Here is a 23608-nt window from a genome sequence, read left to right on the forward strand (position 1 = left end):
TCCCAACAGTCCTGCATCATGGGTGATACTGTCCTCATTTTGTACCATAGAAAACGAAGACTTAGAAGGTTTACCTATACCACTAGCTAAGTGGACACGTCACAGTTGAAGCTAGAGTCTTTATGGTCTTTTTACTCTCCCATCCTGCCTTTGCATGCTTCTTTCATCAGACTGTCTTCTTGACATGGGAGGCTTAAGATTTCCTGAACATACACCTAGTATCACAGGTCTGACATGGGTGCCTCAGCCACTGCAAGAACAGTGGCCAATCTTCTCAGTAAGGGACTAATAATAAACAAATTGAAGGAGCGCAGGCTTAGATGACCCATTTTCTTCCCTATGGACAGAGGCTGGGCTTTATGGTTAGAGAATAGTGGGGAAAGAACATAGATAAGAACCTTCAAGGATTTACAAAGAGATACCAAGCCCCTAAAACCAGTAGTTCCCAACTAGGGGTGATCCTGTACCCTCATGGGACATTTGACCTCTGGAGACAGATTTCTGAGTATCATGATGTGGGGGAGGAGCTACTGGGTAGAAGTGGGTAGAAGCCAGGGATACTATGACCTATTCTGCAAAGCAGAAGACAGCTTCCACCCTGCAGAACAAAAACAATCCAGCTTAAGCTATCCGTAGTGCCAAGAGAGACCCTGCCTGAGGTTGTAACTCCTTGAGGATAAAGACTGGGCAAATGAGAGGAACTCAAATATTTGTGAATGAATGAATGAATAAAACAATAAGACAGGAACTAATGATGTAGATACAAGATAACTACATCAAGTAGCCAAAGCCAGACACAAAAACATGGTCTTAAATTGTATCTTGACTGGTAATTGTGTACATCACCATCGCGTCGGAGATCCCGTGGGTGGGATAGTCGTGGGGGTGAGTGCGTTGTAAGCTGAAGATAAATGTACGCTCACCTCCTACTCTCCAACCCCAACAGGGTGGTTTGTGCGAATAATTTTTATACCATTTCACATGTCCAATACTTATTACTTTCTTCTTTTTAAAAAATTCCTTCAATTCTAAGCCTTTTACTGTGCACTTTGGCTTCGGCTTTGATTCTAAAGGGAAAATAGCCATAATACAGGGTCTGTTGTAATTAATACAGCTTTTGCTATTGGACTCTCCCTCCTTCCCTTTCCTTTAATTAAGTTTAGGCCATATCCTCAGCAGACATTAGTCAACCAAAAAGTGCAAAGAGAGAGGGGGAAAACAGAACAGTTAAAAAAGTATCACTTCCCTCTCTCTAAGTTCAAAACCAACCAATAACCTCACTTCCTGGTATGATTGGTATTATTATAGTACAGCTCTTGATGCTGGGTTTCATTACAGTAAACCCATGGTTTCGCTAAGGCATTTTCCCATGAGAACATTTTAATTAATTTATTAATTGCGAATGAAGTTACAGGTGTTTGAGTGGGTTGGTGGTAGTGGTGTGTGTGTGTGTGTGTGTGTGTGCGCGCGCGCGCGCTTGCGTGTGCAATGAAGCACATGCACGTGAGTGTGTGTTTTAATTGCTTCTGTACCCACCCCGCTGGCTCAACCTGTCCAGGCTGGCGAGCAGCCCCGGCAACTGATTCTCAGACAAGTCGGTGCCGGCGACCTGTCACGTGACAGGACGATCCCGTGAGGCCCGCACGGCTCTGCAGGAAAATAACATTGTCATGGTCAGGCATCAGGCACTGGCTTCTTGGCACCTGGGCCCTGGCTCTGGGGTAGAAGTTGGCAGCAGTCTCCTTAGAGATGGGGTGTTATTTCTAACTATGATCAAATGTTTAGTTTAGTTTAGTTTAGTTTTTTTCTCTCTTTTTCTTTTTCTTTTTTTTTTTTTTAAAGCTTCCTCTTCATGCCAAAGGAGGTTTGGTCTCTATGCCAGGGTTAGCGCCTTGCTAATGATTTTCAGTTTCTAACTGAGAGATAGCAACCGGGCCATGGTCCTTGCTCTCCCAGTCTAAACCCCTGCAGCTGGCGTGTGGGGTCTCAGTAAAGTACCATTAAACTGGACAGGCAAAGATTCGAATACAGCCTCCTCCTAGGAGGAAATCAGCCTAGTAGAAAGAGCCAAGACTTTGAGATTGGACTGAGCTTCAGTCCATATTTTGTACTGAATTAAATATTGAGCAACTTACTAAATACCACGGAGTCTCACTTTGCCCATTAATAAAGAAGCAATAAAAACAGCTACCTTCGGGCGCCTGAGTGGCTCAGTGGGTTAAGCCGCTGCCTTCGGCTCAGGTCACAACACCAGGGTCCTGGGATGGAGCCCCACGTCGGGCTCTCTGCTCAGCGGGGAGCCTGCTTCCCTCTCTCTCTGCCTGCCTCTCTGCCTGCTTGTGATTTCTCTCTCTGTCAAGTAAATAATAAAATCTTTAAAGAAAAAAAAAAAAAAAAAAACAGCTACTTTCCAGACCATTGTCAAGGTTAGCAGAAGGTGAATATGAGTTGTGTGACACACAGTAGGCACTCAGTAAATGTCCATTATTTCTTAACGTCATTACGATTATTATTCTTCATAAATCCTGCAAGAACTATTGGGTTGTTTTCGTTCTCAGCTCTATGGCTCCCATTTAAAACAATGATTCGTTTCTATTTCTAAAACTGAATATACAATAATAAGTAATTAAAGCAAACCAGCCCAGTTCTGTATTTCCCTTTTGCCCCTCGTGCTAACTTACAAATGTAACTTACAATGGTTAATGTTAGGAATTATTAAAGTCTTATTAGTAGAGCTCCCTGAAGCTTTATGGACATATTTTGGAGTCATAATCAAAAACTTATGCAGTATTATCACCCTACTTTAATTAGGAATCTTTATGACACATTACAAATAGGGCCCATAACCCTTAAAGTGTCCTTATATCTACAGTTTAACCTCAAATGGAGACTGCAATTTGCAAAATAAATAAATAAATAAATATACAAGTAAATTATAAAAATAATAAAAATCATATGACAATTTTAGTATTGATCTTGTAGGGAAAGAGTCTAGTATGGTACTATAGTATACCTCGTCTGTTCTCTTGTTCAAAAACTTATTGCTAATTAAAATAAACATTAGATTCCTGAGGTTTACTGAAACTTTATTGCCTTTCTTTTTTAAAGGGCAAGTGTGTGTGTGAGAGAGAAAACGAGCAAGAGAGAGATAAAAGTTAATTAATAGAATTTGGCATTTCTCCAAAATACACTCTGTTGAGTTTGAGGTATTTGAGATTGGGCAATTCAAATGGGTTGGTATGTGAAAAACATCTGTCATGATGGGTCTTGCCATAAAATGCCACTCACTGGGAAGACACAGCAACATCTTCAACAGCGTTATTACAACTTTCAGAAACGTCCACTTCCCATATGACACCATTAGGTGTTTCAGTCCTGATTGCACAATATTCTGTATTGATTATAACACTTTTCACCTCCTGAGATTGGCTTCAAAAGTTGAATAGTGAGTGAAGTCATTGGTTCCCCCTTGGATCTGATTTATATCTCCAGTGGGAGCTAGTTTTTCCACTGCTTCTTCTTAAATGGAGTTGGGCAAGTTTGACTGGGTTTGGAGAACCTTATCTGGGACTATTTATAATCTATTAGTCCCCATTTACTACGGGGCCTGGAACTAATTGCACATAAAAATTCTCAACTAGTTTTTGAATTAAAACAGTTATTTTTATGGCAAGAGCTGGGTTCCCCAAAGGTTGTTCCATGAAATACTAGTACCATGAGATGCTCCTTGGAAAGGGATTTACTGTATTCAAATAAATTATAAGGGAAACATTGCATCCATTCTCCCTCTTGTTTCCATATTGCTAGATTTTAGGGTCCACAACAGCAGTATCAGTGTAGATGTTGTCGATCATCCAAGCACGTAGCACGGTGAAGAGCTGGTAGACGTGTGAAAATACTGTTGATAAATGAAGAAACTACCAAAGGTTTGAAAAGTCCTGTAGTAAAGAACCCCATTTAATTTTGTTCAACCAAAGATTTTCCGAATTTGTAAAGATCAACAGAACGATTCTCATTGTACGTTACAGAGAACTGTCTTCCAAAGAAACATTTTAGGAAACGCTGGCCTAGAGTATTAATCACATTCTTCTTTTTTTTAAATAAGATTTTATTTATTTATTTATTTGACAGACAGAGACCTCAAGTGGGCGGAGAGGCAGGCAGAGAGAGGTGGAAGCAGGCTCCCTGCTGAGCAGAGAGCCTGATGCAGGGCTGGATCCCAGGACCCTGGGATCATGACCTGAGCTGAAGGCAGAGGCTTTAACCCACTGAGCCACCCAGGTGCCTCAATCACATTCATTTTAAAAGAAGTGAATTATATATGCATTCATTCATTCAACAAATCTTTTGGCATCTACTATGTTCTATGCCCTGGGGGGGTATATCAACCAACAAAACAGAAGCTCTTCCATTGTTAAACTGCTAGCCTACTTGGGGAAATATGACACACATATGTTTTAATACCAGGCGACATGTGGTGTCAGGAGGGGTATGAATTAGAAGACTCTGAAGTGAGAAATGGAAAAATAATTACACTTGGATATCCTCATGATGCAAAGGTTAGGGAGCATTTTCTGTTTGTATAATTCATGTACGATCATTGCTTGCACTTAGCTTTTAATCTGTAGGATTTATGCAGAAAGTCTACTACTCCTATAAGAGTGAAGAGTGTGCAGACTTATAGTACTCCTGTAAAGAGTACTTTCTTACCCTAGAAAGAGTAAGGCTACTTTGATTTCACAAATGTTTAATGGCTCTAACAGACCCTCAATTATTTTTCACCCAGAAATACAACAATTTGCTTTACTCAGAGTCATCAAGACCATCCCTCACACAGTTGCTGTCCCTGACGCCAGCTGCTATCATTTATTTTCTTTGACTACAGGAGCTATGGAAGCCAATTAAGTACAGGCAATGAATGAGATGAAATGTGGTAGGTGTTGGACAGTCAGGAGAGGTGGAGACACTGTTTAACTGAAGAGTACCTGCTCCTTTTCAAAAGGCTGTTGGCGACCAATTACAACTGTTGTCATGAGACTAAAGTCAACAAATTTTTCCAATTGTCAAGAGAAGCCATATATCCGGATTTTTGTCTACAACATTTCAGTTATATCCTTTTTAAAAATATTTTAAATACCAATTCCACTACACACATATGTGTGTACATGTTTGTTTGCCTGCATACATATATGGCAGGTTCAACAGACACACTGATTTTCCTTTCTCTCAAAAATCCCACTAAAAGTTATAATAAAAAAATGGAAAAAAAAAAAGATGTACACCTCAAAGATTTAGAAAACTCAAGAGGAACAAAAGCAGCACAAGGTTGTTGAAAGCTGGGAAAGGGATGGGCCAGTGGTAATGGACTTAACTGACCCAAGGAAGTTAAATCCCAAGTTTGGAACAAGGAAAGGTGTATTTTATCTGAATTTCTGAAACTGGGGAAGGGTGTTTTGGAACTGGGGAAGAAGGAGAGACAGCTAAGATCAGAAGGACTGAGCAGCTGATAGAGAAGCGTGTAGATCCTCACATGCTTGTTCTGACACTGTGAGCAACTGTTCGCCCTCCACTTTCAAGAATTTGTAGATTCATCCTGTGGCTGATCTGAATTAGAGAGTCTGTGGGTTGGGGGATGCCAGGTAAGGACGAGAACGTGGATGCTATAATGAATTCAGAGAGGGGAATTAACCTATATGTTGGATTTTGAAAACAGAGTCCTTTTCCCCCCATCCTTCTCCCATTCTGTTCCAAACATACTGGCAGCCTGACCTGTAACCCCCAGACAAGAAACTGGAAGAATGTTTCCTTGGAGATCCAGCCGTATTCTCTTAGGATGCAGACATCAAGGGATCCCAAACCAATGCCCACCTAGATTATTCTTCAACAATACTACCAGTAACCTCAGCATGATTCTAACGAGGGTTTTAGTCTCTACTACTCTTCACAAAACAGAAAGCCGTGAATCAACAGATATCTGGAAAAGCCTCTAATGTGGGATGGAAGACCCAAAGTGTAAACACAGCAAGACCGGTCAGAGATTATCCAGGAAAAAAACCAAATCTTTAGAGAGAAACCAGACATTCTAATTTTCATTTTTAGATATTTAGATACTTAGTACTCGTACTCTAACCACACCAGGTGCCCCAGCCTGGGGAGTCTTGAGTTGCTCAAGCCTTACTCATGAACTTTCCTGCTGATTTCCCCAGAAGAAGATTTTGTAAACTCCCAGGGAACTGCAACCAGAGCTACTGCTCAGTTTATTTTCTCCATGCAGTTCTCACATAACAGAGCCATCACCCTGTCTTTATACAGCTTACACATTGTGCTACCCAGCCTTGCAAGTTTACTATGCATATTGTTTAAAGACAAATGCATAGGTGGTAACAACTTTAAAAATCAAACAAAGAAGCAAGAGAATGAGTGATTGTCACAAAACTCAGGACTGTGGTTACCTCCAGAGAAGGAAGTGTGTATTAGTTTCTGACAGCTGCTGTAACAAATTGCCATAAACTCAGTGACTTAAAACAAGAAAACCGTGTTCTTCTACAGTTCTATAAGTCAGAATATAAAATCAAAATGTCATCAGGGCTGTGTTCTTTCTGGAGGCTTCCAGGGAGAAGCCTCTTCCTCTTCTTACTTTAGAGGCCGCCCACATCCCTTGGATCATCAAACCTTTGGTGTCATCATCACATCTTTTTCTGACTCTGACTTCTTAGGCTTCTTGCATACCTCTTATGAGGACCCTGTGAGGCCACTGAGCCCAGCTGGATAATTCAGTTCTCCTCATCTCAGGGTCCTTAACTTCATCACACCTGCAGTCTCTTATACCATGGGAGGTAACATATTCATAGGTTGCAGGGGTTATGATGAGGACATATTTGAGGGCTCATTATTCTGTCTACTACAGAAGAGGATGAAATCTGGGAAGGTCACAGAGAGTTGGGGAGGATTTTAAGGTAATGTCTTATTTATTAAACTGCATAGTGGGTAACAAGTGTTCATTCTGTTTTAATCTTTTAGCAATACATATATATTTTATATACGTTTCTTTATATGTCACATGTTTCACAAAAGTGGGCTGTTCATATTACATATGTATCAGGTTTAGCTTATGGTGTCCAATTAGCAAATTTAAGGAGGATTCTTACATCACAGGCCTACAATAGTAAAAAAGATGATGCAGACTTTATTTGGTGCTTTCAATTTCCTTTGGACTTGAGGCTGTAGGCAAGGGTAACTGTCTACATTTGGCTTTTAGAATGTAGCTGAACAGAGGCACTAATAGCTCTTTTGAATGGTCATCTGGGGTATATCATCAAAATGACAATTTGGTTTTATTTTGTTCTGTCTTTGAGGAGACATTCTAGGGCTCATTAAAAAAGCCAGTATCTGGGGCACCAGGGTGGCTCTGTGGGTTAAGCCTCTGCTTTCAGCTCAGGTCATGATCTCAGGGCTCTAGGATCGAGCCCCACATTGGGCTCTCCGCACAGGAGGGAGCCTGCTTCCCCTTCTCTCTCTGCCTACCTCTCTGCGTACTTGTGATCTCTCTCTCTCTCTGTCAAATAAATAAATAAAATCTTAAAAAAAATTAAAAAGCCAGTATCCCAAATTGTTCTATATTCTCTTCCTTTTCTTGTACATTTCCCCACGCTAACAGAATTTTTACAAAGAGCCAAGTGCATGGGTCTAAAAAATATTTAGTTCATGTGTAATTTCTCACTCTATGTGCCACAATAGTATTTTCTTGGCCATTCTCTTGAAATTTTCAGCTACTAATTATTTTCCCCCCATCATGCAAGCCAATCAGTCCTCCAGGAATGCTGGGAAACCTTCAGGCTTAAAGAATTCAGAAACGGTGGATGGGATATCATAATAAAAACAATCAATTAAAAAAAATCTAGCATCAAAGTCTACTTTGAAAACTGGGGTAGGGGTAATCTTATCAGCAGGAATATTCTGGGTGAGTTTCTATTCAACTGTAAATTGGTGAGCAAGATACACAGCACGTTGAATCTGGGACATTTCCTTAGTGTTGCACTTACTCAAATGACTGAGCCCACTAATTTCTGTACAAATTGGGTCAGAAGTTGAATGATTCCAAAATAAAATCTTATTTTCTTACAGTGTCTTTTTTTTTTTCAGTATAGGCAAGAAGCACAGGATATAGAAAATTTAGTTCAGTTCTTTCAAAAATAAAAAGTTACTATCTTAAAATTTCCAAGCAAGTTAGAGGATTATTGTTATTAACTGTCATAAATGAGAGCAGCTGGGAAATATCCAATTTTCAAGCTTGAAAAGTTTCAAAGGTATAAGAGCATGTTTCTCAGATAGTAGTTTAAACCATCTAAGTGCATAGCTTCTTCAAAGTAAAGTTTAAAGCCATTGTCTTCATTTAAGTTGAAAATGCCAAAGCTAAGAGATGACATTATACAGGCTCATGGCAGATTATTTAAAATTTGTATTTTTAATCTGGAGAGATGTGAACAAGAATAGGTTTCAACTGAGTCAAGATTTATTTCATTTGGATGTTAGGGAGAAATAAGTGCCTAAAATGATGAGCTTGCTATGAGCCCATACTTTAAATTCAGGTTGATTGACTCTGCTACCAGCAGACACAAGTCTCTGACATACCAACCCTATTAAAAGCAAAAGTCTTGGGTTGCTTCCTTCTGCTTTTATCTCCAGTTGTGTGGTCTTGGATTTTAGGCTCTGGTTCTGATCTCATATCTGGTCTTGCTGTTACATTTTGGATTCAAGCCATCACTTGAGATTTGCTCTTCAGCAAAAATCCTCCCCCAAAACACTGTGATAAGCTTTCTCCTTTGATTAAGGTAAAAAAGCATGGGTACATTCCACAAAGTCATGGTTTTCTTTATTGTTGTTGTCTTGGTTTTTTTTTTTTTAAGATTTTACTTATTTATTTGAGAGAGATCACAAGTAGGCAGAGAGGCAGGCAGAGAGAGGGGGTGGGAAACAGGCTCCCCACCGAACTGAAAGCCTGATGTGGGGCTCAATCCCAGGACCCTGAGATCATGACCTGAGCCAAAGGCAGAGGCTTAACCTACTGAGCCACCCAGGTGCCCCAAAGTCATGGTTTTCAATTGCTGTTGTTTGCTTTAGTTTTTACTTTAGTCTTAAGTAGCACTGAATATGGGTTATGATCAGCCAAGTCCAAGTTGGATTGCACGAAGTTCAGCCTACTTCTTTTTCACTTCCTTTGCATTTGGGATTCACAGAATCTTGAGAACTACCCTCAAGTCTTCATTCCCCAAAGGATATCCCTTACAACAGAGTCAAAGTAAGAAAATCAGTAAAAAGAACAGAAAAGAATCTATGAATCAAATATATTTAGATAATTTTGGATTAAATATTGTTTAAGAGCTTCCTTTACTACTAAATTTTTCAGGATGGGTAATATGCCTTGTGCTTCTGAACAGCACAATAGGTTAATCTTGTTTATAGTTTTCCTAACTGAAGCTTTGAGGGGTAGGTTTATGTGTGTGTGTGCTATGTTTTATATGACTGAATCATACCTTAGGTGTTCATATCTTTAGTAAAAATCGAATGTATAGATTCTTAGATCAAGAATATTTTAAGGGGTGCCTGGGTGGCTCAGTGAGTTAAAGTCTCTGCCTTGGGCTTAGGTCATGATCCCAGGGTCCTGGGATTGAGCCCCAAATTGGGCTCTCTGCTCAACAGGGAGCCTGCTTCCTCCTCTCTCTCTGCCTGCCTCTCTGCCTACTTGTGATCTCTGTCTATCAAATAAATAAATAAAATCTTAAAAAAATAATATTTTAGAGTCTTTGACTGTATATCCAAAATAACAGCAACATAATATCATAAACTCAGCAGATGAAATTTCCATGAAAGAAGAAAAACACAACTGTCCCTCCTGAAATAGGTCCTAAACAACTTGTCCCAACACATGGCAACACATAAGTTTCATGCATTTGCCTTTTTGACAATTCTTCCACCCTTTGTCATAATATTAATAATAATAAAAAAAATAAAAATTCTAGTAATACCCACAACATAGTAAGCACAAACTATAGGCCAAACCTGTGCTTGACATTTATCTCATATTAATGAGAAATAGAAAAAGGCTCAAAGAGAATAATGAACATTTCTCAATTTTACTTAACTAATAAGTGGTGGAGTTCACATTTGAATTCAAGACTAACTCTATCCTATCATCCATTCAACAAATCTTTGTTGAAGACATACATGTACAAGAAGTGAGGTCCATAATCTTTATCCTCATGGGACTTAATTTCTATTGGGGGAAAAAAAAAAAATATATATATATATATATAAACATTTTACCTAGTTAAACCTCCCTCAATCATGACAAGCCATGTTCAAATAATATAGCTCCATATCCCTAATGTAAATCTTGACCACTCTATATCTGGTGGTTATGGAAGAACTTTATTTAAAAAAAAAAAAGTGATAAGGTAGCATGTGAGTTGAGTGATGAGGAAGAGTGAGTCATACAAAGCTCTGAGGGAAAGATATGGCTTTGTAGAAATATCTGCAAATGCAAAACCGTGAAGCAGGAATGGTATTGATGAGAACTGAAAGACCAGAAGGGGCAACTTAGCTAGTTATGTTTGGAAGCCCAGTCTGAGATCAGATGTTATATGAACCAATAGGCGATGATGACGAGATTCAGTTTTATTTCAAATGAAATGGGAAGACATTGGGTCAGGGAGTAACATAATCTCAATCACAATTTTATAAGAACACATATGGTCTGGGGACTAGACAATAGTTACGGGGGTGGGGAAGGGGCAAATGTGGATGCCAAGTAACTAGGAAGCTACTGCAAAAGTTTAGATCAGTACTTTTAGGTCAACAGAAATAAGATGCAAGCCACATATATAATTTTTAATTTTCTTACAGCCACATTAAAGAAAAAAACAGGGCGCCTGAGTGGCACCATCAGTTAAGCATCTGCTTTCAGCTCAGGTCATGATCCCAGCCAAGGTCCTGGGATGGAGCCCCATGTTGGGCTCCCTGCTCAGCGGGGAGCCTGCTTCTCCCTCTCCCTCTGCCCTTGCTTGTGCTCACTCGCTCTCTCTCTCTCTCTCTAAAATACATAACAAAAATCTTTAAGGAAAAAAGAAATGGGAAAGTAATTTTATTCATATATTTAAGTTAGGCCAAACTGCCCAATATATTATCGTTTCAACATGCAATCAATATGTATTAATGGAATATGTTACAATCTTTTTTGGGGGTACTAAGCTTTTAAAATCCAGTGTGCATTTTACATTCACAACGCCCAGATTCGAGTAGCCATATTTTAAGTGCTCAATAGCTTCATATGGCAAATAGTTATAATAAAGGATGGTGCAGATACAGATAAACATTAATGGTAGCTTTGATTAGGGTGATTGTAATGTAAATGGAAAGAAGCAAAACACTTGGATATAAGTTTTAGGATTACTGTGAATAAGAGATGCAGAAGAATCAAGGATGATATTTAATGTTTTTGGTTTAAGCAATGTCTTAGTACGTTTGGGCTGCTGTAACAAAATACCATAGACTAGGTAGCATATAAATGACAGAAAATTTATTTCTGGAGGCTGGCAAGTCCAACCAAGACCAAGGCACCTACAGATATGATGTGTGGTGAGAACGCACTTTCTGGTTTACAGACACCTATCTTCATGCAGTGACCTTGCATGGCAGGAGTGATGGAGCTCTTTGAGGCACTGCTCCTATCCATGGGGCTCCACCCTCATGATCTAACCATCTCCCAAAGGCCCCACCCCAATGCTCTCAAATTGGGGACTGGGTTTCAACATATGAATTTTGGGAGAAAACAAATATTCAATCTCTAGCAAAGTCAGGAGAGGGTGGCTTTATTAATTGAAGTTAATAAAAACTGGAGTTTTGTGACATGGTAAAGCTTGGTTTTAATGAGAAAGATGTTTAAAAGAGTAATCAAAATGCCAGTCCACAACAACTAAAATATTGTTTCCCATTAGCTGTAACTATGGCCTCTTCCAACCTACCTTATTGTTAACACCAAAGAGTATGATTGCCAAGGTATGGTCCACTGACTCTGAACCACAAGGATGTATATAAAAACGCACATTCCCGAGTCCAATGACAGTTCCACTGAATTAAAACAGCAGAGTTTCTCACACTGTAATGGCATGATAATTTAACAGCGGTGTACCAGAGCTAGGTCACTCTTACTCACCCTTTTAAGAGTTGATAGTTAAATGTTCAGGAATTTTGAGTGCGCATTCATGTTGTATTGGTACCTTGCACTGACTGCAGTGACAGTGTTTGCCCATGGAAATGCACAAGTCCTACAAATTAAGGCTTTCTCAATCCCAGAGAGCAGGATGTTAATTACATGGAGTACACGCAAGGAAAGGGAGCGAGGACAAGAATATGAAGAAAGCCCCTATACATACACATTAAATATGCATAAATGCTTTATAAAATACAACAAAAGCAAACCAAAATATGAGTGGAAAGATTATATCCTTAGATGTTAAAAATTAGAGGTTTAAAACAGTATTATGCACTGGAGTTGAAGAACTTAGGAACCAAAATTTTAATACTGAGAGAAATAGGATTGCAGCATTGTATAATATAAATATAATCCCAGTGAATTACGAATTGGGTTTCCAGCATAAAGTCTAGAGTCCTAGAGGAGTTATCACGTATCCTTGTTGATGATGAGAATATGGACTAAATAATTCTAAACTTTGTTAAACAAATATAAAATATATACAATATATAAATATATATATATATATATAAAACACATGCATACTAAAATTCCTTAAAGAATAAAGCAAATAGGGACGCCGGGGTGGCTCAGTTGGTTAAGCAGCTGCCTTCAGCTCAGGTCATGATCCCAGTGTCCTGGGGTCGAGTCCCACATCGGGCTCCTTGCTCGGCAGGGAGCCTGCTTCTCCCTCTGCCTCTGCCTGCCTCTTTGTCTGCCTGTGCTCGTTCTCTCTCCCTCTCTCTCTCTGACAAATAAATAAATAAAATCTTAAAAAAAAAAGAGCTTCACTTAAAAAAAAAAAAAGAATGAAGCAAATACAAAGCATAACTTCTTTTTAAAAAGACTTTACTTATTTATTTGAGAGAGAGAGTATGAGCACGGGGAGGAGCAGAGGGAGAGGAAGAAGCAGATTCCCCACTGAGTACGGAGTCTGATATGGGGCTTGATCTCGGGAACCCGAGATTATGAACCGAGTCAAAGTCAGACATTTAACTGACTGAGCCGCCCAGGTAATCCCTACAAAGCATGACTTTTAAAACAGTAGGAGAATGAAATAGTTTTCAAAAATTTAATCTACAAAATCAAAAAAATAATAAAAAAACAGTTAAAGAAAAATACAAAATAAAATGACAGAAAATAATCCATAACATCAGTAATCAGAATAAATTTGAATAGATCCGATTTGACTATTAAAAGAGTAAGAATCTCAGACTGGACTTCTAAACATCTCCTAAATACACTGTTTGGGGAAAAAGTCACATAATGATACAAAAATGTTTAAAACAATAGATCAAAAATATATAGTAGACAAAAGAAAATTTGTATAGCAACATAAATATTGAGTAATGGATTTTAATATGAGCAGCATGCATTGGATATAAGGCAACTGTTTCTTTCTTTTTTTTTTTTAAGATTTTATTTATTTATCAGAGAGAGAGAGGGGGGGAGAGAGTGAGCACAGGCAGACAGAATGGCAGGCAGAGGCAGAGGGAGAAGCAGGCTCCCTGCTGAGCAAGGAGCCCGATGTGGCACTCGATCCCAGGACGCTGGGACGCTGGGATCATGGGATCATGACCTGAGCCGAAGGCAGCTGCTTAACCAACTGAGCCACCCAAGGCAACTGTTTCTTAATCATTAATACAACTACGCCAAAAAGCTACAATAATAGGAATTAGTATAAACCTAAAAATAAGCCTTGAAATACATGAAGTAATGGACAAAAAGAAAATGACATATCTATAATTATATTCAGAACATTTTAAAGATTTTTCTAAAAAAAAAAAACTTGTTTGCAAAAACTAGTAATAATCACAAGTTGAAAAGGTATACTTAACAAGCCTCATCAATCTGATTCTCTGAACGCCACTTTTAAAAAGATTTGTTACTTTTAAGCCCACATTAAATATTTACAGTAAAAAAGAAAAAGAACAATGTCTCTAGGCCAAAAAGAATATCAACACATTTAACACATTACTTAAAACCATTTCTTTAACCATAGTGAAATAAAAGTGGAAATGATTTTACAAGTAGCCCCCAAACTTATTTTATATGTATATATATGATATATGCATGTGTGTATTTATGTGTATATATTTATATATATATAAAACACATGAAAGAAACCATAACAGAAGTTGCAAAATACTTAAAACTGAGTAATTAAAATATTACAAACCCAAATCAGTGGAATGAAATTCTAGTTTTAAGATTAACAGGGTGGAGACAAGTATGCTTTTTTTACTTCTTGGAAATCACCCCAAAACAAGAGAAAGAAAGAAAGAAATGAACACAGACCTCATCCTTGAGGAAACAAAGAGGCATCTGTAACCTGGCCCCAGAGTAGATGTTCAAGGGCTGCCGACCGCACTGATCATCAAACAGGGAGCTGGGAAGAGGGAGCGCACACCTGCAGCTACATTATCTCTGACACGGGCAGCAGGACACACTCACCAAAGTAGGTGGGCACCCTGGAAGGAATAACCCTTATCTGTTGTTGGGAACAATGAAAACTGAGTAATTGGATTGGCAATGGGAGCTTCTTGGATCTGTTTGGCAAAACAGGATAACGGGGAGGCGGGGGTGGGGGGAGATGGGGGGAAGATAGGAAGGAAGAATGAAGCGGAAACATCCAGATCTATACCCCATTTGTGCAGGAAGCTGTCAGTAAACGAGGCAGTATATGGGAGAGAGACTTTATGTCATAAGCAGCCCTACAGATGGCATTCTCCCCCTCCTCTCTCTCTCTCTCATTCTCTCTCTCTCTCTCTCTCTCTCTCACACACACACACACACACACAATCATGCACACACACACATGGTCCATCACTGAGGACTGCATCTACAAGGTAACACAGCCCTGTCTCTTCCCCATTACTTCCCATATGCTTCCAGCAGTAAGTGATCTGTGGACAAGTCACAACCTACACAGACAATATATAATGATAAAAGGGCAACCGGGATTGCCTTCTCTGTAAAGACAGGTATGTATCTACGTGAAGACTGCTGTTTGATGTAAAAGAAATGGGCGATGCTTCTGCGTGCGGACAACCTTAGGGAAAGTGTTTCCCTATAGCCCTGCTTTGAAGAAAAGGCTGGAGGAGCACTGAACAGCAGGAAAATTCCACAGACGTGTCAGCCATGCAACCATCAGCCTAAGGGTGCAGCAACAATGGGTTCAGAATGGGGACAGAGTTAAAGATTATGAATGACATAATATAAATGTTATATGTATCTGTTGAACGGTATATGTATGCAGTATGAAATGTGTCATGTTCCAGTATATACTATGTACTGTGTGTGTATATGTGTGTGATGAGACAACATGTCAAAATCATAATTTGGAAAAGGAACAGATAGAGAAATGATGAGATACTGTCATACGCTGCTTTGTTTTGCACTTGGAGTTTAAAAGATATAATTTGGGGCACCTGGGTGGCTCAGTGGGTTAAAGCTTCTCCCTTCGGCTCACATCCTGATCTCAGGGTCCTGGGGTCGAGCCCGGCATCGGGCTCTCTGCTCTGTTCCCTCTCTCTCTCTCTGCCTGCCTTTCTGCCTACTTGTGATCTCTCTGTCTGTGTCAAATAAATACATAAATAAAATAAAACAAAAAAATAAAAATAAAAAGGTACAATTTAAAATATATGAAACAAGGGGCACCTGGGTGGCTCAGTGGGTTTTTAAAGCCTCTGCCCTCGGCTCGGGACATGGTCCCAGGGTCCTGGGATTGAGCCCTGCATCAGGCTTCCTGCTCAGCGGGCAGTCTGCTTCCCCCCTCCTCTCTCTCTGCCTGCCTCTCTGCCTACCTGTGATCTCTGTCTGTCAAGTAAATAAATAAATAAATAAATAAAATCTTTTTTTAAAAAAGATATATGAAACAAATAATAGTGTAAAAATATAAGTATGAATGCAGGAACTACAAAAGTAATTTAATCTCTCAAATCCTGGTAACAGTGCAGAGAACATGAAAATAGGTAAATTGTAAAGAAGAGTAAATTATGTTCAGTAATACTAAACACAGTATTTCAGTTGCCCCATCAGTATTCTCTAGAAAAGGGAGTTGAAAGTAGTGTGTAAGTTCTGATTGCAGAGTCCACTAGAGTGAAAAATAGTGAGCCCTTGGAATAATGAGAAGGAGCCACACGACACACAACAGAGTCAGGAAACACCAAATCATTTTGCAGAAGTCGGGTAAAAAGCAGCAGCAGCGCATATGGAAAGGATAACTTAGATCGCGGTTTACACTCTCCGACTTTATCAGCAGATGTAAATTCTATAAAAATGTAAAAGCCGGAAAGAAAATAAAAGCCCCTCCCAGCAAAGATTACAACTCTAGAGCTCCGTGCAGACTGCAAATCCATATCCCCTAAACATGACACCCAACCAGAGGGACTTAATGGAGAGGATGTGGAGGGACTGTGGGAGGGGCCTGGACATAAAAATGTGGAGTGAGGAATAATAAGCAAGTGAGTGATCAAAGGAAATAAAGATCCTAATCTTAGTATAAACAGGGATGGATTCAGAGGAAAGGGCATTAAAATGACTACATAGTGAACATGAAAACTCTCAATTCACGGCGAATATCTAATAAGCGTGCATCACCCTGAACCAAACAGCATACTGGCAAATTTCTTAAGACAAAAGCACCAGGAAATACTAAAAGTACACAAAATCCTCAAAGTAGTAGATGGCGACCCATCTCTCCTAGTCATGACAAGTATGGGGATCGAAAAATAAATAACTCTAGAAAAAATAAATACAGAGATCTAATAGTGTGAGAGAGAGAGAGAGAGAGTGTATGTGTGTGTGTGTGTGTTTAACTCTAGATTCAAGAAAAAGAGAAGTCTTTACAAGGGCCTACATAAGATTCACAATTAAAAGTATATGAAGTCACCATAAAACCTTAGTAAATTTGGGGGCGCCCAAATTTTAGCTCAGTGGGTTAAGCATCTGCCTTCGGCTCAGGTCATGGTCTCAGGGTCCTGGGGTCAAGCCCCACACCGGGCTCTCTGCTCAGCAGGGAGCCTCCTTCCCCCTCTCTCTCTGCCTGCCTCTCTGCCTACTTGTGATCTCTCCCTCTGTCAAGTAAATAAATAAAATCTTACAAAACAAAACAAAACAAAAGAAAAAGCCTTAGTGAATCCCAAGGAAAGAGAAATAGGACAGTAGGACAGAGAACATTTCCTCACTAAAATAATAGTTATGGTAACAAATTTAAACAGAAAAAAAGAAACAAGGAAATAAAAATCTTTAAAAAACTTTAAAACTGACAATAAAATCCAAGATTACTGGAAATTAATATAGTGATTAAATGACTACTAATGAGATGAAACTCACAGGATACCATCTGTGATATTCAATTAAATATTTAGAAAAATTCACATGCATAAACACTAAAACTGATAAAAATGAGGACTAGCATTCAATTTAATAGATGAACAAAAGAAAAATAAATGAAATCAAAAGGGAGAAATTCCAAAACTAAAATAAAACTAGTCATTAATGAATTTCGAGATACAAAAGAGAAATGACAATAACAAAAAATAGTTTGCAATGATTGTATACTTAATCTCTGCATGGCATGATTAGATTAGATTAGATTTTATTAATCTTTTTCAGGACATTATTTTAAATGGCTTCAATGTATTAATTTGGTTTGAATTTAAAGTCTTTCATAATAAGGATCAAGAAAACTAAAACTATTTTTTGAATATACAAAATAATTAGAAAGATTATTTAGGCAAAAATGGAGAGAAAGCAAAAATACACAAAATCAGCTATGAAAATATAAACAGAACCACAAATCTGGAAATAAAAAAAACCTAGAAAGTATACCAATACTATTTTCTGGGAATACTGAAATTTTAGAACAAATGGATACTTTTATTTCTTTTTATTTTTTTAAAGATTTTTATTTATTTATTTTTGAGAGAGAGAGAGAGAGTGATCACAAGTAGGCAGAGCGGCAGGCAGAGGGAGAGGGAGAAGCAGGCTCACCACTATGCAGGGAGCCTGATTCAAGGCTCAATCCCAGGACTCTGGGGTCATGATCTGAACCAAAGGCAGACGCTTAACCCCCCTGAGCTACCCAGATGCCCCCAAATGGATATTTTTGGAGAAAAAAGTATGAATTATCAAAATTGATTTAAAAAAATGGGACACATCATATCAAAAACTATTAATAAAACTAAAACAGTTATCAAAAATAACAAAACAAAGCAAAACAAAATATTACATAGGTCAATTAACTTTATAGATGATCTAAAAGTCAATAACTAAAACATAAAAATATAGTTGTTGTTGTTTTTTTAGATTTTATTCATTTATTTGACAGAGAGAGAAAGGTCACAAGTAGGCAGAGAGGCAGGCAGAGAGAGAGGGGGAAGCAGGCTCCCTGCTGAGCAGAAAGCCCTGTGTAGGGCTTGATCCCAGGACCCTGAGATCATGACCTGAGCTGAAGGCAGAGGCTTTAACCCACTGAGCCACCCAGGTGCCCCAAAGATATAGTCTTTTAAAAGCTATTTTCAGATGATCATAAAAGAGGTAAAGGTCACTAAGAGATTCTTTATAATTCTGTACAACTTCATACCCAAAGCAGATGAAAATAACAGAAGGAACAAAATATAAGGTGAATATATTTTATAAAATAATGTAATTTTTAAAAAAAAATTTATTTATATTTTTATTTTCTTTTCAGGGTCCAGAATTCATTGTTTATGCACCACACCCAGTGCTGTAAAAATATTTATAAGTATGAATGCAGGGACTACACTTCCCTCCACAATACCCACCACCGCTCTCCCCTCTAAAACCCTCAGTTAGTTCCTCAGAGTCCACAGTCTGTCATGGTTCGTCTCCCCCTCCAATTTCCCTCAACTCCCTTCTCCTCTCCATCTCCCCATGTCCTCTGTGTTATTCCTTATGCTCCACAAATAAGTGAAACCATATGATAATTGACTCTTTTCTGCTTGACTTATTTCACTCAGCATAATCTCCTCCAGTCCCATCCATGTTGATACAAAAGTTGGGTATTCATCCTTTCTGATGGAGGCATCATACTCCATTGTATATATGGACCATATCTTCTTTATCCATTCGTTCGTTGAAGGGCATCTTGGTTCTTTACACAGTTTGGCAACTGTGGCCATTGCTGCTATGAACATTGGGGTACAGATGGCCCTTCTTTTCACTTCATCTGTATCTTCGGGGTAAATACCCTGTACTGCAATTGCAGGGTCATTGGGTATCTCTGTTTTTAATTCCTTAAGGAATCTCCACACTGTTTTCCAAAGTAGCTGCACCAACTTGTATTCCCACCAATAGTGTAAGAGTTCCCCTTACTCCACATCCTCTCCAACACTTGTTGTTTACTGTCTTGCTAATTTTCGCCATTCTAACTGGTATAAGGTGGTATCTCAATGTGGTTTGATTTGAATCTCACTAATGGCTAGTGATGATGAACATTTTTTCATGTGTCTGTTAGCCATTTGTATGTCTTCATTGGAGAAGTGTCTGTTCATGTCTTCTGCCCATTTTTCGACATCTGTTTTGTGTGTGTTGAGTTTGAGGAGTTCTTCACAGATCTTGGATATCAGCCCTTTGTCTGTAGTGTCATTTGCAAATATCTTCTCCCATTCTGTGGGTTGCCTCTTTGTTTTGTTGACTATTTCCTTTGCTGTGCAGAAGCTTTTGATCTTGATGAAGTCCCAAAAGTTCATTTTTGCTTTTGTTTCCTTTGCCTTTGGAGACATATCTTGAAAGAAGTTACTGTGGCCGATGTTGAATAGTTTACTGCCTATGTTCTCCTCTAGGATTCTGATGGATTCCTGCCTCACATTGAGGTCTTTTATCCATTTCGAGTTTATCTTTGTGTGTGGTATAAGAGAATGGTTGAGTTTTATTCTTCTACACATAGCTGTCCAATTTTCCCAGCACCCTTATTGAAGAGACTGTCTTTTTTCCACTGTATATTTTTTCCTACTTTGTTGAAGATTAGTTGACCATAAAGTTTTGGGTCCATATCTGGGCTCTCTACTCTGTTCCACTGGTCTATGCATCTGTTTTTGTGCCAGTACTATGCTGTCTTGGTGATCACAGCTTTGTAGTAAAGCTTGAAATCGGGCAACGTGATGTCCCCAGTTTTGTTATTGTTTGTTTGTTTTTTTTAACATTTCCTTAGCAATTTGGGGTCTCTTCTGATTCCATACAAATTTTAGGATTGTTTTCTCCAGCTCTTTGAAAAATGCCAGGGGAATTTTGATCAGAATGGCACTAAAAGTATAGATTGCTCTAGAAGGTATAGACATTTTACAATGTTTATTTTTCCGATCCATGAGGATGGAATGGTCTTCCATCTTTCTTCAATTTCTTTCATGAGTGTTCTGTAGTTCCTTGAGTATAGATCCTTTACCTCTTTGGTTAGGTTTATTCCTAGGTATCTTATGGTTAACACGAAGGAAATAGAAACAATCATCAGAAATTATTATTAACAGTTATATGCCAATAAGTTAAGCAACCTAGATGAAATGGATGTATTCCTGGAAACCCATAAACTTCCAAAACTGAATCAGGAAGAAATTGACAACCTGAATAGACCAATATCTAGTAACAGGATTGAAGCAGTGATCAAAAACTCCCCAAAAAGAAGAGCTGGACCTGATGGATTCCTTGAGGAATTCTACCAAACTTTCAAAGAAGAAATAATACTTATTCTGCTGAAGCTTCAAAAAAATTGAAGCAGTAGGAAAACGTCCTGACTCTTTTTATGAAGCCAGTTTTACCCCAAGCCAGGCAAAGACCCACCAAAAAGGAGAATTTCAGACCAATATCCCTGATGAATATGGATGCTAAGATTCTCAACAAGATCCTAGCTAACAGGATCCAACAGCACATTAAAAAGATTAACCACCACGACCAGGTGGGATTTATCCCGGGTTGCAAATGTGGTTCAACATTCACAAATCAATCAATGTGATAGAACAAATTAATAAGAGAGGAGAGAAGAACCACATGGTCCTCTCAAGTGATGCAGAAAAAGCATTTGACAAGATACAACATCCGTTCCTGATTAAAATGCTTCGAAGTATAGGGATACAGGGAACATTCCTCAACTTCGTAAAATCTATCTATGAAAAACCCACAGCGAATATCAGCCTCAATGGGGAAAAGCTGACAGCCTTCCCTCTGAGATCAGAAACACAACAAGGATGCCCACTCTCCCTACTCTTGTTCAACATAGTGTTAGAAGTCCTAGCAACAGCAATCAGACAACAAAGAGAAATAAAAGGTATTCAAATTGTCAGTGAAGAAGTCAAACTCTCTCTCTTCACAGATGACATGATACTTTATATGGAAAACCCAAAAGATCCCGCCCCCAAACTACTAGAACTCATATAGCAATTCAGTAATGTGGCAAGATAAAAAAAATCAATGCATAGACATCAGTTGCTTTCTTATACACTAACAATGAAAATACAGAAAGGGAAATTAGAGAATCGATTCCATTTACTATAACACCAAGAACCATAAAATAATGTAAAATTTGAAAATAATATAGCATATTTTATCCATATTAAAATATAATGACGAACTTGAGAGCAGTTATTTTGATAAGAACACACAGAACTTTTGGATAAAACATTCGATAATAATATATACTATACAGCTGCACTTCAAAGATAAGATTTGTGTGTGGAGTAGTAATCCTTCAGTGCACTAAAGAAAATAAATTTTAAAAAATAATAAAAGATAGGAATGCAGAACTTTCTGAATGAATGGATAAGTCGAAATACCAGGGTCTGGAATTCTAAAGCCCCGGAAGAGCCAAGAAAAGTCATCTTGAGGGGCCTGGAGTAAGATGACGCTAGAATTCTCCTCCTCTGAGAGCCATCTATTCATGAAAAGTCGAGCGGGGTTCAACCTCCTTCTGTGTGCCCTGAGAAGCAGTGAGAGAGCCTCAAATGGGGAAAACGTAATTCGTGCCCAAGAACTTCAAATCTTAGGTGTGTGATATTCAATTGCACCCTTCCTAAATGTGTGGGTAGATTGATGCATAAATCAACAATTACAAACCAACAAATAAGTAATCAAGTAAACAAGCAAAACCTAGAATTTTAGAAATCCTTAAAGTTCCAGCAGAAAAACATGTAAAAACGCATGTTGGAAATAGATTAGACACTCACAGGCTCCCTTAGATATGTTTTCACAACCACCACCACCACCACCACAACAAATTGCATGCTATGTGAGGATCTTACAAATAAGAAAATTTACAGGGAAATGGACAAACCTATCAAAGGAATGGTTTGGGGAGGTCAGGACTGATCCAAGTACATAACAGAATTTCTATGATAAATTAATAATCGCAAATCACTGAGGATGAATCAGTCATCGATAAAGGTTACCGGGACAATTTACACACACATATTGAAAAAAATTTAAGGAAAAAAAAAAAAAAACCAATAGAACATGAGCGAATTACTGTAATAAGTAATTCACAAAAGAATTGGTCTGAATGACCAAAAAGCACAGGAGAGAAGGCTCACACACTCTACTAATTAGGAAAATGCAAAATAGCAGGAAGACTTTTCATATTTATCAGATTGGCAAAACTGAAGAAAAGGTCTGATAATACCAGTCGCTGGAAGGGATGTGGAGACCTGACAGCACTCACAGCCACTGCTGTGGGAAAATCATGCTTTCCCTCAAAGACTGATCAGTTTTATCCCGCTCTGAACCCCCGGGGCCCACTAATGTCCTTTGACTTAACACCTGTCCCCAAGACTTAACTCAGGAACCACTTTCTCAGAACCTCTCACTCCTCCCAGATGATATCTGTACTTTAAAAAAAACCCACCTGCAACTTACTTGAATTTTGGACAACGTCCAAAATCGCTTACACTGGCCTGTTGGCGGCCCCCCCTGCCCCGCCGCCGCTTCTTCCAACCAGACTGGTCATCAAAATGATTAAAAAATTATCAAGGAATCCCACAGTTCATGAAAAAATACACATTTCCCTGTACTCTTCTGCTGCATTGACGGGTTGGTGAATTTGCGGAAACATGTTTGGGATTTAAGCATGAATCCACAGATGAGTTATTGTACGTAATAGACCACCTCTGTGGCGAACTCACTTTGGCTGGTGACAAAGCAGGGTGTCACCAATCCCCCAAATGCTCTGTAGACATCAGGTTCAGCTGGTGTGGTTCTGAACTTTTATTTTATAACTGACCCACGTGGAAAGAGTTTTTCCACATTGAAATCAAAATGGGTGGGATTGGTTTTGTTTTATTTTAACTAGTTTTCCTTCATATGTGAGATTTCTGGCATCTAGCCTGAGAAGTCTGCTGTAATGAAACG

The sequence above is a fragment of the Mustela nivalis genome (genome assembly GCF_964662115.1).
Source record: "Mustela nivalis genome assembly, chromosome: 17".
NCBI lineage: Eukaryota > Metazoa > Chordata > Mammalia > Carnivora > Mustelidae > Mustela > Mustela nivalis.